The sequence below is a fragment of the Anastrepha ludens genome, chromosome 4, assembly GCF_028408465.1.
Source record: "Anastrepha ludens isolate Willacy chromosome 4, idAnaLude1.1, whole genome shotgun sequence".
Classification (NCBI taxonomy): domain Eukaryota; kingdom Metazoa; phylum Arthropoda; class Insecta; order Diptera; family Tephritidae; genus Anastrepha; species Anastrepha ludens.
In genome coordinates this window covers 46,118,878-46,134,436 of record NC_071500.1, presented here as the reverse complement: position 1 = coordinate 46,134,436, position 15,559 = coordinate 46,118,878, and positions in this window count along the sequence as shown.

Genomic DNA, 15,559 nt, shown 5'->3' with positions numbered 1-15,559 from the left:
GGCCCGTCTCGACGTGGTCCTCCGTGAAGACATCCCCAATCGGCCAAGATCAAGAGCCTGGATACCACAGTTCCACACCGACCCAGAGGAAGTGTTGGAACTGCTCAAACTAGGCAACCCCGAGCTACCTACCAGCGATTGGAAAGTAGCAAAGATTGGCGAAGTGGATGGCAAGAGGAGACTAGCGGTGATCATCCTAAATGAGGAATCACTGGATCCACTCGCTAACCTGAAATGGAAGGTGAACTACGGCTTCCAATCACTGACACTCCATGTCTACAGACAGGATGTAGCCAGTAAAGGCAGCTCCGCAGTTAACTTGACGTCATCCGCGGAGGAGACGACGGTTGCGTTAGGCAACCTAACGGACGACGAGGTGGCATCCAATTCCGGTATGGTAGGCGAACTCTTCCGAAGGGTTACCCTAGAGGATATGGGGGAATATTCCGATCTCTCAGACGCTCTGGAGGACGAGGAATATATTCCCACTTCCTCTGACGAGGAGATCGCTGACCAAACCGTGGTTGGCTGTCATCTAACAACGCACACCAACGATGGTGGGGGTTGTACAGATCAACCTCCACCACAGTAAGGCGGCCTCAGCCGCACTCATCCTCCGTCTCGCTGAAAGAGAAGAGGAAATCGCTCTCATCCAAGAACCATGGGTCATAAAAGATCGGGTTTGCGGGTTGAGTAACAAAGATTTTAAACTGGTCTATGTCACCGACAAAGGTAAACCCAGGTCGTGTATACTAGTGAAAAAACATATTAATGTATTCTTATTGATGCAATTTAGCGATGCGGACAACGCAGTAATATCAGTGGAGTCCTGCGGAAGGACAATATGGCTTGCCTCGTCCTATATGGCACATGACGCGGTACAACCACCACCATCTCCACTCCTAAGAGGTGCAACAGAGGAAGCCGCGAGACGTGGCATACCACTAATCCTGGGCGCAGATGCAAATGCTCACCATCATGTCTGGGGTAGTACAGACACTAACGAACGCGGTGAGTACATTTTTGAATTCATCATGTGTAATTATCTTCATATTAGCAATATAGGGGACTCCCCTACCTTCGTAACAGCTACTAGAAGGGAAGTTCTGGACATTACGTGTGTCAATGAACGGGGGTCACAAATTATAAGAGACTGGAGAGTGTCTAAAGACAACTCCTTCTCAGACCACAGGTACTTAACGTATAGCATTGAATTACCAATTAAACTGTGTAAACCGGTCGTGAACCGCAAACGCACAAACTGGGGTATGCTCGAAAACATTGTAGCCAACAACCTTACGGGCATGACATACCAAATTAACTCCGAGCTACAACTCGACTCTACTGTTGATAAACTGACTTCAGCATTTCAACAGGCTGCGAAAGCAGCCTGTCCTCCGAGGACGAAAAGAGGCAAACCGAAACCTCTATGGTGGTCCACAGACATAGCAGACCTAAGAAGAGAATGCAGAACCAAGTATAACGAAGCGAGAAGAACTAACTCGTGGGATGGATACAAAGACTGTCAACGCAGATTTAAGTATGCCATTAGGGCAGCTAAAACGGCGTCTTGGAGAGATTTCTGTCAAAAGATAGATAGTACCTCTGAGACAAGTAGACTCAGGAAAGTTATATCAATGAACCACAGCAACCCTAGTTACCTCATCAAAGAGGACGGCAATTGGACAACTAATAGTGAAGAAACACTAGAATTACTATTGCAGACACACTTCCCAGGTTGTCTATGCAATGAAGATGGTAGAACTCATCCTACAGTTCTCAATGGGGGTCCTCCAATAGATTTTATTACGGAGGACAACATAAAATCTGCCATTGGCAGTTTCAAACCTTATAAATCGCCGGGACCAGATGGAATCATCCCCGCCGACCTGCAACACACAATTAGTATGATTGCACCTAGACTCGTCTCAATTTTTGAGGCAGTAGTACGACTTAGTTATATCCCCAAGAAATGGGCGGAAGTAAAAGTGGTCTTCATTCCCAAAGCAGGAAAAACCACACATACGAGACCGAAGGACTACAGGCCGATCAGCCTATCATCCTTCCTGTTAAAAACTTTAGAGCGATTGCTAAATGGGCACATCAAGGGGAAGATTGGCAACAAGCTATCACCTTCCCAACATGCATACAGCAAAGGCAAATCAGTAGAGACGGCGCTTCACTCGCTGGTCGACACGATTGAGAAATCACTTCACTATAAGGAATACACCCTTGCTGTCTTTCTAGACATCGAGGGTGCTTTCAATAACATACACCCGGAAGCAATTACCAAATCGCTAACAGAAATGGGAGTAAACAGAGCGCTCGTCTCGCTCATAGAGCGAATGCTAGTCGGGCGGACGATTCGCGCAGATTTGGGTGAAACATCCATCAAGAAATTTCCGATCAGGGGCACACCGCAGGGTGGGGTAATCTCTCCACTTCTATGGAACCTGACCGTCAATAATCTCCTTCAGGAGCTAGAAAAAATGGGAGGTAAAGTAATCTCATACGCAGATGATATTGTAATAGCAATCTCTGGCAAACACCTTCCAACCATGTGTGATCTTCAACAAAGAGCTCTCAACAGACTATCACTATGGTGCAAGAGTCGAGGACTAGAAGTAAATCCGGGAAAAACGGAACTGATACTGTTTAGCAGGAAACACAAAACACCTGCTCTTCAACAAATTCTTTTGGGGGGAAAACCCCTTAAGGTAACAGAAAACGCTAAATACCTAGGACTTGTACTAGATAGGAAGCTAAATTGGGGACTCACAGTCGCAGACAGAGTACGCAAAGCTACGACGGCGCTATACTCCTGTGGTAGGCTCGTTGGGAAAAAATGGGGCTTGAAGCCCAGTATGACACACTGGCTGTACACAGCAGTAATTAGGCCAATTCTCTACTACGGTATTGCAATATGGTGGAATGCCATGGAGAAGGGCGTGAACATCAAAAGGGTTGACAGGGTCCAAAGACTTGCATCTGTTCTTATCACCGGGGCAATGTCAACCACACCGTCGAAAGCACTAAATGTGATACTAAACTTCCTTCCGGTAGACCTGCAGGCAAAGTACATGGCGCGCAGTGCAGCAATAAGGCTGAGCACTTTAAGTAAGTGGTCAAACACAATTTATGGCCACGGCAAAATCCTGGATGGCACGTTGGGACTTCCCAGACAGGTGGACTACACAATTCCGCCTATACTTGCCACTACAACGTTCGTGACCCTCCTACCCACGAGGGAAGAGTGGGAGCGTGACGTGGTAAGACAGGGCGAGTCCATCCATGTATACACAGATGGCTCAAAGCTCGATGGCAGGGTGGGCGGGGGTGTGTATTCCGAGCATCTGGGGATTTCCTTCAGTTTTCGGCTCCCCAACTACTGTAGTGTCTTTCAGGCTGAACTGATGGCAATAATGAAAGCCGTGACACTGGTACAGTGTGATGCGATATCTGGTGATGATATCTACATTTTCACTGATAGCCAGGCGGCGATAAAATCCCTCACTAAACAGTCGACAACCTCTAAGGTAGCCATGAAATGCCGCAAATCTCTTAACGAGATGGCTGAGTCATTTCACCTAACGATAGCATGGGTTCCTGGCCATTGCGACATAGAGGGGAACTGCAGAGCTGATGAACTCGCGAAAATCGGCACCAAACTGACTAATGAGCACATAGACACTGATATAGGTATACCCTTACAAACATGTAGACTACATATCCATGAGGAAATTGTAAGAATAGCGAATGAAAGATGGCGAAACGAAGCCACTTGCAATATAGCCCGACAGATGTGGCCGACTCTCAATGCTAAACGCACAGAACTTCTACTAAGGAGAGACAAACATAGTCTCAACATACTGACTTCAGTCATAACGGGGCACTGCCTAATTGGTAGGCACGCCCAGAGAATGGGTGTGCAAACACATGACTTCTGCAGAAGTTGTCTAGACGAGGAAGAGGAAGAGACGATTCCGCACCTTCTGTGCCATTGTCCTGCTCTATCCAGACGTAGACTCGCCAATTTGGGCAAACATTTCTTTAATGAATTAGAAGATCTCGGCTCTGTCGAAATTAAGGATCTAGCAAAATTTTTGAATAGTACACTGTGGTTTCAGGAGGGATAAGGGCTAGTTTCCCCATGCGGCATCACAATGGGCTACGAGCCTGAGTGTGTCCACAATGGACAACCGCTTCAACCTAACCTAACCTTCACTGTATTATAGATATTGTAAAATAAAAAAAAAATACTACTATAACTACAAAAAAAAACCATTAATCACATTTATTCTACTCCTAAAAAGAATGTAAATAATCGTGAGTATTTTAAAAAAATTTTTTTTGTTATTGCATTTAAAATAACGGGTGATGAAAAAAGTAGATTTTTTAAAAACAGTGTAGAAATGATCTCTTTTATTTCTGCACAGAAAGTGTAAAATTAGTTGCTAGTGGTGGAAACTTCATTGTATATTTGACCACCCGTACGTCGGAGCCTTTTTGTCTGTTTTACGCATTTATGCACTGAATATATTTCACAGTTTTTCACAATTTTGATTTTTCCAGTTGTTCTTGTATACCACCAAACTTAAATTTCCAAATTAAATTCACTTTTCGCTTATTTAAAAACTTCTGCGATGCTTTATTAGGCCAGGAGACATATTTGCCATCAGAGTGATACTTTTCAAGCGTAGTCAGAATTAAAAAAAAATGGATTTTTTTGCATTTTCTTAAAGTATAATATCTTTAAGATATTGTATGAAAATTTGAAGTGAATCCGACTAATACTTTTTGAGTTATTCAAGAATTAACAAAGAGCGCTCGGACATACATAAATCGACATATCGCACCCTAAATACCGCGGACCGTTTTATTGATAACGTCTCGTTCATATTTGAGCAAAAGGTACATTTTGAGTTGTGACCCTTTTGTATTTAGGGTGCGATATGTCTTTTGAACTGGTGTAACTTAAAACCCGCATGAAATGAAATTTATACTGTTTTTAAAGGTTTATTTTTTTTTTGAACAATTGATTGCCGGTATTTTTCTCGAAAATCTGAAAACTATTTACTGAGGCCGTCATATAAGTAATTTTGAAAAAAGGGACTTCGGGAGAAACGGGCTCCACACAAGCAGCGATAACTTTTACAATTATTATTATTATTTGTTTTTTCTTTCTTTTAATTTTGATAAAGTCAAGTCGAAATAAGAAATTGAAAATCACAATTTTTTCGTGCCTCTGACTACCCCTAACTCCTTAAGGGGGGAAGCTGGTCCAGAGCGCAAAAAATGGGCATATTTTATGAATTTATTTTGACTCAACAAAGGAATCAATCGAAAATCTGTGAAATAGGTTTAATAATATAGCTTTCATGGTACAAATACAAAATTTTTCGTCTGAATTAATTTCAAAATGGCCGCTGTCCAGCAGTTCTCCTAAGGCGCCTTTTTTTCTAGTGGGTCCATTGCCGAAGACGTAAACTCCTTAATTTTTGTCCTGGATCAAAAAATAAAAATTTTTTAGTTTCTATATAACAACAGAAAGAGACGTACGTAGGATTTTTTCGATATTTTGTTTTTTCGCGAAATGGTGCACGTTTGAACAAAAAGTTACAATTTTCACTATAAAGAACGACATAAAATTGTTGATTAAAAAAAAAACTATGTAATATAAATAAAAAATCCTACGTACGTCTCCGGAGAAAGGTATTTCGAATGTATTGTCAAAATTTCGTAAGAATCGGTAAAGATTTGTTCGAGTTATGTCTTCGGCCAGTTTAAAAAAAGTGATTTCGAGAAAAACGCGTTTAAAGTTGTAAGTAGCGTTCGGGGCATACCTGCGAGGCACTGCCGTCGAATGAAAAATTTGGGCATTTAGACATTTTTGCTGGCATCCCTCATTTGGTATATTATTTCTAAGACCCTAAAGCACCTTTTAAGACAAAAAAAAATTTTTCGATTTTTTCAAAATTCTAGACCAGCTTCCCCCCTTAAGCAAAGGCATTCAAATTTTGCCCAAACTTTTTTCTGGTATATTTCTTTATACTTCACAGCATCGACTATTGACTTCAACAAATCTTTCACATTTATTTCCCGGATATTGCGATGTAAGGCATGGCTTTTGGTTCAGATTTGAGTATGAACTTGAACTCCACATTACAGTTACATTTTGAAATGTCTCTTAAATAAAATCAATGATTTTTTTTAATGCAATATACAATTTGGGTTTGGGAGTATTAACCGGAAATAATTTTCGTAAATTCCATAAAAGTATCATAAGCCATGTTGTTTTTTCTTTTGTTGGTAAAAAATAGTAGCACTTTTATATATAATCTTATCAAAATAAGAAACATTTACGGGAAATAGATAGAAAAATACATAAATTTTGAATACCATTTAATTAGTTCAACCCAAAATAACTTAATCATTCCTAAAGCTTAAATTGTATAATGGTATATTTACCTAAGTTTGGGTAGTTATAGTTAAAAAACCTGTAAATGTATGGTTTACGAGATTTAATCTAACCAATTTAAGACTGAATCATCTAACTGTGATAAAAATTAACTGCAAATTAAACCTACTGCCGAAATAGTACTTTTCCCAATAGAGCCTTTTTGACAGATCACGCTTGACTGCTGTCAAACTAGATAATAAACATAAGATACATTTTTTCGGTATTCATTAGCATTTCATCATCGTACAATTGTATTACGAAAATCGACGCTCTGCGAAAAGTGTTTATCGCGCACTCAGAACAACTTACAGTGTACATAACTGTTCAGCCATGAGGCCCATTTTTGGCGTAGTGACTGCGTCAGTAAGCAAAATTGCCGTATTTGGGTTAAAGAGCAGCCCAAATCCAATCAAGAGCAGTCATTAAATTCATTGAAATGAACCGTTTGGTGTGGCCTATGCGCTGGAGGAATCGTCAGCACATATTTGTTAAAAGACGATGCGAATGCCAATGTAACAGTGAATGGCGAAGGTTCTCGCGGAATGATAAATGATGTTTTGAAGCCGGAAACTAAAGCCCGTGATCTCCGCAACATTTGGTTCCAACAACAAGGTGCTACTTGCCATACAGCCCGTGAAACAAATATTTATTGCGTCGGCGTTTCAGTGAGCAATTAAACTCTCGTCTCGGACCAATGGAAATACTTTGTAGATGAACCAGCTTCGATTGAGGTATTGGAAGTCAACATTACTAAAGTTATTTACGAGATACCGGCCGAAGTCCTCCAGCGAGTCATTCAAAATTGGTGTTTCCGGATGACCGAATTACGGGGCAGTTGCGGTCAAGAGCTTATTAAAAAAAATTAATTTCATGAATGGTTCTACACAAAAATGATAAGGGTTGCCTAATCAATTTGAATTTTTGTTGTTTCATTTCAATTTAAAATCCGACACCTCAAAATTGTAGAGCCTTTACAAAAGGAAACATTTCCGCACAGTAAATTGTTTTTAACTTTCTTGCAAAAGGATGTTAAGCCAATATTTCCTAAACTTCAACTTAAAAATTAAGTAAGGTAACGCATTTTTAATTTCAAAGTCATTTAAAATCCCGTAATCCCGATGCAAAAAATATTTCGGGGCTCCTAATACGCTCACACGCTCGAGTACCTATCAATTGGCCTACGTTTTTTAGTCTATGCGCGGTTGAGTATGAGAGGCATAACTTCCTATTCCAAAATTTTAATATCTCACATTTTTTAGGCTGCTGCAAATTATAAACAAGTTATCGTAAATGTAGCATGAAATTTGTAGCATTATGACCTCGCCCAGCCGTTGGCGTGTAGCTGTCAAGTGTTGCGTTTATGCCGTCATGGCCACCGGCTGTTGGCTGCCAACACGTCTGCCGTCTAAAGGTGATAACGTAGCAGCAAAGCATTTTTTCACATACCCGGATAATGTGGTAATGCGTTGTTGGAACAACAAACTGGCTTAGCCCATTTATCTACCTGCCCTTTCCAAATTCACACGGCAGCTGCGTTTTCACAGTGTAAAAATCATCCACTCAACTTGTCAGCAATTTCGCATCTGCCCTTTCTCGCAAGTTTCAACTCTCCCTTTGCATCACCCCTCCCTCGGTATAATCACTCTTTGCATCATCACTCCCTCTGCGACATTACTCCATCACACCCTGACCTCACATTTCACTCTCTGCACCATTCAAACCATTTATTGCTTATTGCATTTAACGCCTTATTGTTGTCGCTATTTCTGTTATGATTATTGTTTTGTTGTTACTGTTATTGCCACCGCGTTTATTGTTTTGGTCTGTCGTCAAAAATTTTGTTAGCCACAGCCATGCCGCATGAACTTTGCGCTAAATGTCTCTCAAACAGTGTTTAGTTGTGCGCGAAATGTCCCAAATAAAAAGGAAAACAATTTTCGTTTCCTGTGACATCGCATCTCAACTTAAATTTTTGTGCCATCTGCAGTTGCTGGCCATTCGACTATTACAGACAAACCAATAAACAGCAACAAAAAACAAGGAACATTTTTTCGGGTTTTGTATTTACTACTTTTATTAATGTTGATTTATTGTTTTCAGGGTGGTCATGTTACAGATGCATTAGTTCATAGAATAATGTTTACTGCCACAAACAATACAGGGACCATAGACAATCGTAACCATTTATATAAGAGCTTGGCGCCAAATACTAGATAATAGACGCTTTCGAATTACAAACCGCTTAGCGAGTAGTACATAAAACAAAAACCTCCTTTGAAGTCAGCGTTGGATATAATTTGGCAACATTGGCATAATTTTTTTTTTTTTGACAAAAGTTCCCTTGCTTTTCAAAGCATCCCGCATAAAAGTATGCAAAATATCGATATCCCTACTTGTAATTGGAAGCACTGGCCTATGCATGTCGCTTGTAAACGAAGCAGCTCAATAAAACGTCGCTGGAAAATCGCTTAACTATTGTTACTTTCCCATACAAACTTTTCTCTTAGCGACTAGTAGAATTCACTTTGGGCAGAGAAGTGGTTGATGGAAAGCGGATTATATTATATGAGCAGGTTTTAAAAGAAGTTCAGCCAATTGCTGCTGAAGTCTATTGTAGTGCCAGGTGTCCGCATTTCAAACATGTCTCTAATCCATCATCGTCCTTCGCCGTGACTCTCTACAAATAAAGCAATTTATATCATGTTTACCAACTTTGCCGCTATGTTAATTCCATAGATCTCGACTTAAAACATGTCACAACATACAGGAAGTCTGGTCGTCTTGGCCGAGAACGTTGAATGCTTAGCATTATGGACTAACTTTAGCTCTAGACCTAAAACCCATACCAACGGTCAGATATTAAAATAATTGGTAATCTATATTTTTTTTGAAATATATTATAAATGCCAAATCTAATCTGTATGCTTTTGCTTTGAGAAAACTTCTCATAAAATAGCGTGTTTCTTTCAGATAAACTCTACATAATATAGCACTCTGGGATATATTTACTTATGAATGTATCGGTTCCATATTCTGTAAAAGCATTTCTCCTTCCGTAGCTTATATATATCTGTATAGATGTGGTCTGAAGGAAAGGCAAGTCGAACCAGAAATATACTTTTTTGAATGTGGTGTGAAATTTACCATGGGTGAAAGAGGCACCACTATCAATCAACTCGATTTTAACTTAGTGTTAAAAGAAAGCTTTGTGCTTAGCCATTGCATTGAAATCACTATATACATACTTTAGTTTAAATGTCGTTATAATATACGATTCTTTAGCTTCGACAATTGTCCATAAAGTTCTGCCACGTTTGAATTCAGTATTAAAAAAGAACAGAGGTTCCAAAACTTTCGTAGGATTGATTAGATTAATGGATAAAGTGTTTAAGACAATAGAAGTTTCCTTAACTACTTTTTATTAAACATATATTTATAATTACTCGGGCTTCTCCTCCTACTTGTGGTGTGGGTCTTGAAGTTGTACCCCATATGGAAGGACCTTCAGTTTTATGCATTTTATTCTTTGCATTATCAGCCGAGGCACGACGGCTATAAAAAATATTTCTGTAATTTTAACGTACGAGAGCACCATTTTTTCAAACAATTTTTTTTTTTGAACATTGCCACCTTTTAGAAAGATACACTCCTCTCAACAATCCGACCATTTTTTTAACCTCTCCAAAAAATAGGATTTGTCGAGTTCCCCAAAATACTCTCCTGTCTGGACGAGGAAGTCAACAAAATTTTTTCCACGCGAGCCATTTCTTCATGGAAGGGAACAAGAAAAAAGTCGCAGAAATCCAGATCGGGTGAATATGAGGGATGCGGCAGGTATTCATTACGCAATTCATACAGTTTGGTGGCGACAACTCGGGTGTCTCCTTCAATTTTTTTGTGAAATCGGTCCAATAGCTCACTGTATTATTGTTCAGTAATCGTTCTTTCTTTTTCTAAAAAATGCATGATGTTGACACCGTTCGCTTCCCAAAAAATCGTCGCCATGACGTTTCCGGCTGATGGGACTGTCTTCGCCATCCATTGTTTTGATTATTGCATAGTTTCTGATGAGTAATGATGAATTTTGGTTTCATCAGCGGTTACAACTTGTCGAAAAAAAGTCCTTCTGATCAAGCATAAATTGATCCAAACACTGCTACGAAGTTAACAACCGCATCTGCTTGATGTCCACCGTTAGCAATCGCGGCACTCAGGACCGACAATTTTTCATCGCCAAATAATCATGTAAAATATTAATTGCCGGTCCAGTCGACACACCTATGGCCTCTGTTACTTCGCGCAATTTCGTTCGTCGATCAACTAAAATCATGTCGTGGACTTTTTGAATTATTTCCTCGGTAACCACGTCTGCCAGACGTCGTGATCGCTCCTCATCAAAAACTGGGCGAACATCCGTTAATTACGTTGAACCAATGTGGAACAACATCAATACGCCCACCACAAATAGGAGGAGGAAACTATTTGGTCGAAACTATCAATAAGCTCAGACTTATTTAAAACTCTTTAGTGGCAAATAAAAATTTTGTAAAAAATTACTTACCATTGCCATAAGGTGGTACCTTATCTGAAATATAAAAAAGTATTTCTTTATTAAAATATAAATTTTGAATTGCCAAACACATTTAAATAAAATTAATACTTAAAGCAATTTAGACCTACAGTATCAAAGTGGAGCTACTCAGAAAGGTATTATGTAGAAATGTTATTGTAAAGGGTGGTTAAGTTTTAAGGGCCGGTGTTGATATTAAATAAAATATAATTTTTTGAAGAGATGATTGTCATTTCTCTTTATTATGATAATACTGGTATACCGCAATTACGTATAGAGCAAAATATTGGCCAAATAACCGCCGCGGTCTCGGCGGCACACTTCCATCCGATGGTACAAATTTTCGATGACGCTGAGGCATAATTGGGGTTCTATGCCGTTAATGTGCCAAATTATCTCATCATTTAGCTCTTGAATTGTTGCTGGCTTATTGACGTATACCTTTTCTTTCAAATAGCCCCAAAGAAAGAAGTCCAACGGTGTCGTTGACGTTTAGGTGTGGTTAACATGCAACATCGGGCCTTGAAATTTAACCACCCTTTAATAGGACTAAATCAGATTGGTAATGTCTTAAACTTTGTACAAGCTTTAGTAGTTGCAACCTTAGACTATTAGTAGAGGTTCTGCTGTTAAAATCACAGAATCACAGAAATAAAACTCTCAAACTAATACCAACATAACTTGCGTGCTATATTTAATTTCAGTGCTTAATCATTTTACTTTACGATTACACGTTCACACTCTTAAGGGGGTCTTCTGGTCTCGAGGCCCTGAAATGAAGGGTTTTTTTGGGGATTGATTGTGACAAATCCTGTGAATATTTTTAAAAAATTTTTTTTTTTATTTTAAAGGTACATGTCTTGGCTTTTAAAAAATGGTTTTGACTTTGAAAAAAATTAACACCCGCGACCTTGAAATGGCGCTGAAGACGTCCACCTCCAAACGAAACAGGTCTCCATTTTGGTCACGGTTTTTCCACCTGGGTAATCAGAAAGCAAAAATTAGATATGCGTTGTCTTCAGAGTTGCCCTGGTTAAGTTTTCCCGTGACAGATTTTTTTTTTTTAAATTTTTTTCAAAAGTTATGCAACAATTTGCAAAAAAAATTTTTTTTTGCTCATTTTTTGAACTTTAAAAGGTTATAAAAATGGAATGAAAAAAAATTTCAAAAATCGTACACGGGGAAACTTAGCGGTGAGTTTTCCGAACCTTTTAAGACATAAACCATTGAAATCGGAGTATAACTACTATGAAAAGTGTGACCAAAATGCTTAAAAAACACGATTTTCGGGGAAACGCGTTTAAAGATAAAGTTTATGATGAAAACGGCCGGAGGAGGGTACACTTCGGTGCCCAGAAAAATGTGAAAAAATGCGGTTTTCAAAAAATCCTTTCTGTGGCGTATTCTCGCATACACATACAACAAAATTATGCAAAAAAAAAATCGATTTTTTTTTCGCTGGAGACCAGAAGACCCCCTTAACTTAAGAAATAAAACCCATAATGCATCATACGCGAAGGTAGGTAGCGCATATAAAACGGCTCTTATAATATCTGGCATATACCCGCTAGACATACCAGCAATAAAAGCTTCCTAAAAAGCGAGAACACAAAGGCCTATAAGCCTCTCTACTAGTGCGGCGTTACGACAGAATTGCATCGATGAGTGGCTAATGAAGTGGGATAACTCTGCAAAAGGGCGTTAGACGCATAAATGCATGCCCAACCTAAAGCTTTGGCTAGCGAGGCTACATGGAAAAGTGGTATTTTACTTGGACCAATCCATGAGTGGGCATGGCTGCTTCAAAGCATATTTATACATATTAAACCACGACGACGCAATAAGGATTGCGACGAAAAAGTTATAGAGCATATTCACCACATATCCCTTACATGCTCGAGCTTCCGTTCTGCAAAATAAAATCTTCATAGAGAGTTTGGGGAACCTCCTTCACCGCAAGCATTCGTGCAACATATGCTGAACTCGAAGGAAAAGTGGAATGCCGCATGCGACTTGGTGGCCGATACTATGAAAGATATGAGGTGTTTGTAAAGACTTCAACACAGCAGCGGCGGCTAATTGCTTCTCTCTCCGCGATGTAATACGGTAGTCCCGCGGCGAGAGGTGAGGTAAGTAAACAGGTTCAGCCTGTTTTCAGAAGGCCACTTGAGGATAACACGCTACCGCAAGACCTAAGACGAAGAATAAAAATCCCTCAACTTAAGACTGATTTCTTTGCGCACAGCACCTTTACTTATGTTCATGTGCTTACAAACTATCGTAATTTCTAACTGGGGCAACTTGTATTTTCTGGCGAATTCGGTCTTCCCATCAGGCACTCATTTTTGTTTCAGTATCTCATTTGCACAGTATTGGCAATAGTTTCGCGAATATTCATGAAATACGTACGTATATCGTGGAGCCACTTACATATCAGCTAATTAACTCATTTAAAGACTATCCACATAAAATTGAGATCCCACTATTCAAACACAAGGTGGCACACGGAAAATTTATAATTTTTGCAAAGGCGTCATACGACAATCATATTCAATACTTGTGAACTAAACAGCTGTAGTATACAAACAGACAAGCAATGAAGCGCGTAAACGAGAAAATAAATATTCCCATCACTCTTTTATTTTATTTAGTAAAAAAGTTATTGAAAACCAAATTTGGATAACTAATTTTGCTCCTTCTTGTATTAGGAACTACTAACTGGGACGAGAAGTTTTTGCTGGAGCAAACTAATTTAGCAGCTGAGAACTTTCCCTTAACATTGTATCATTATTTATAATTGATTACCAATATATGTATGGATAGCAATCATGGCTAAGGAGGAGCCGGCATGTTTGCTATGTATTCTTTGTTAAGATTGAAGTGCCTAACCAGCTTACGAAATCGAGACGCAGCTACGACTTATTAATTACACTGTCCAATAGTAGTTACTCAACCTGAGGAAACGCTAAAATTTATGAAAGAGGATGTTTCCCAAAGCAGGTAGACAGTAGTAGTCCAGAAGCTCAGTGTTTTTCTGACTGGGTGTAAAGATTTTAACAATTTTACCGAAAGTGCAATTATTGTAATTTATCGAACTTACTAAGACATTTTTTTGAAGTAGATGTTAACCCTCTAACTTATACTTAAATGTCTGGTTGGAATCTTTGTGGAACACTCTATCCTTTTAAAAGTCTTTTTCATTAAACTTTCATCATTCTCGTTTTAAGAAAAGGTAGAAAATTCACATTGTAGGTGGAAGGTTTGTTAAATTCTACTATAAGAGATGTGCTCTCTTACTAGCGCTTGTTCTTGTAGAGTAACATTTTTGTAAAGTGTTTGCACTGTGTTGTTAAAAATGTATAAAAAGTAAAAAATCATTACTCCTATTAAATTCTTATTCACAAATGGCTCGCATTTGTATAGAAGCGCTTGCTTCCAGATTACTGTGTTGTATTTCCGGCAGAGGTAATATATATATGTATGTATATATATATATATAATTGCTGCGTACACCCTCTTTGGGTGTTTCGCTGAGCTCCTCCTCCTATTTGTGGCGTGCGTCTGGATGTTGTTTCGCAAATGGAGTGGCCTACAGATTCAAGCCGATTCCGAACGGCATATATTTTTATGAGGAGCTTTTTTATGGCAGAAATACACTCGAAAGTTTGCCATTGCCTGCCGAGGGGCGAACGCTATTAGAAAAATGTTTTTCTTAATTTTGGTGTTTCACCGAGATTCGAACATACGTTCTCTCTGTGAATTCCGAATGGTAGTCACGCACCAACCCATTCGGCTACGACGGCTGGCAGAGGTAATTGCCATAAAAAATTATAAATTGACTATTCACAACTGCCATACATTTACGCTGTGTCAATTCATTTATCTTTTAGCTACTTCTGAATGCTTTCTTATCGGAGAAATATGAAAATGGAACGACTATCCACTTGTCTACCATTGGGCTAAACTTAAACATTACATTCAATGTTTCACGGCGAATCGGGGGAACTTTTCGGAATAAAAAAGCAACGATTCTCAGCAATGGTAGGAGTTTTAGTCACATTTTGTATTTTTTGTTTCCTCTTTTCAAACACTAGTCTCACATTGGACGATGGCTCTGTAAAAGGGTAAGTATGTCTGTTTTCGGAAAGCTAAAGTAAAGCAAACCGAGAATCAAACCAAGCTTTCACTGGAAGTGGTGCTCAACCAGATATCTGACTACAGACGCCTGAAAGAACTTCATAAACTAACCTTGCATTCTTATATTTTATTATCGGTCCAGAGTGATCCATTTTTACACATCGAATCACTACTTTTGTAGTGCTGAAAACATTCACCATACAAAATGCCGCGCTAACTATAAACTCACTAAAATTTTGCACAACCATTCAGATAGTTTGGTTAATATCGACCGCTGGCTTTATCTAGGAAATCTATTAGTATAATGCGAAACTTTCTCTTTGGTAGACTGCCGCCCTGTTTTTACAGTTGGGCGTTGGTATACCTTCATTTATTGTATTTGTGCAAATATG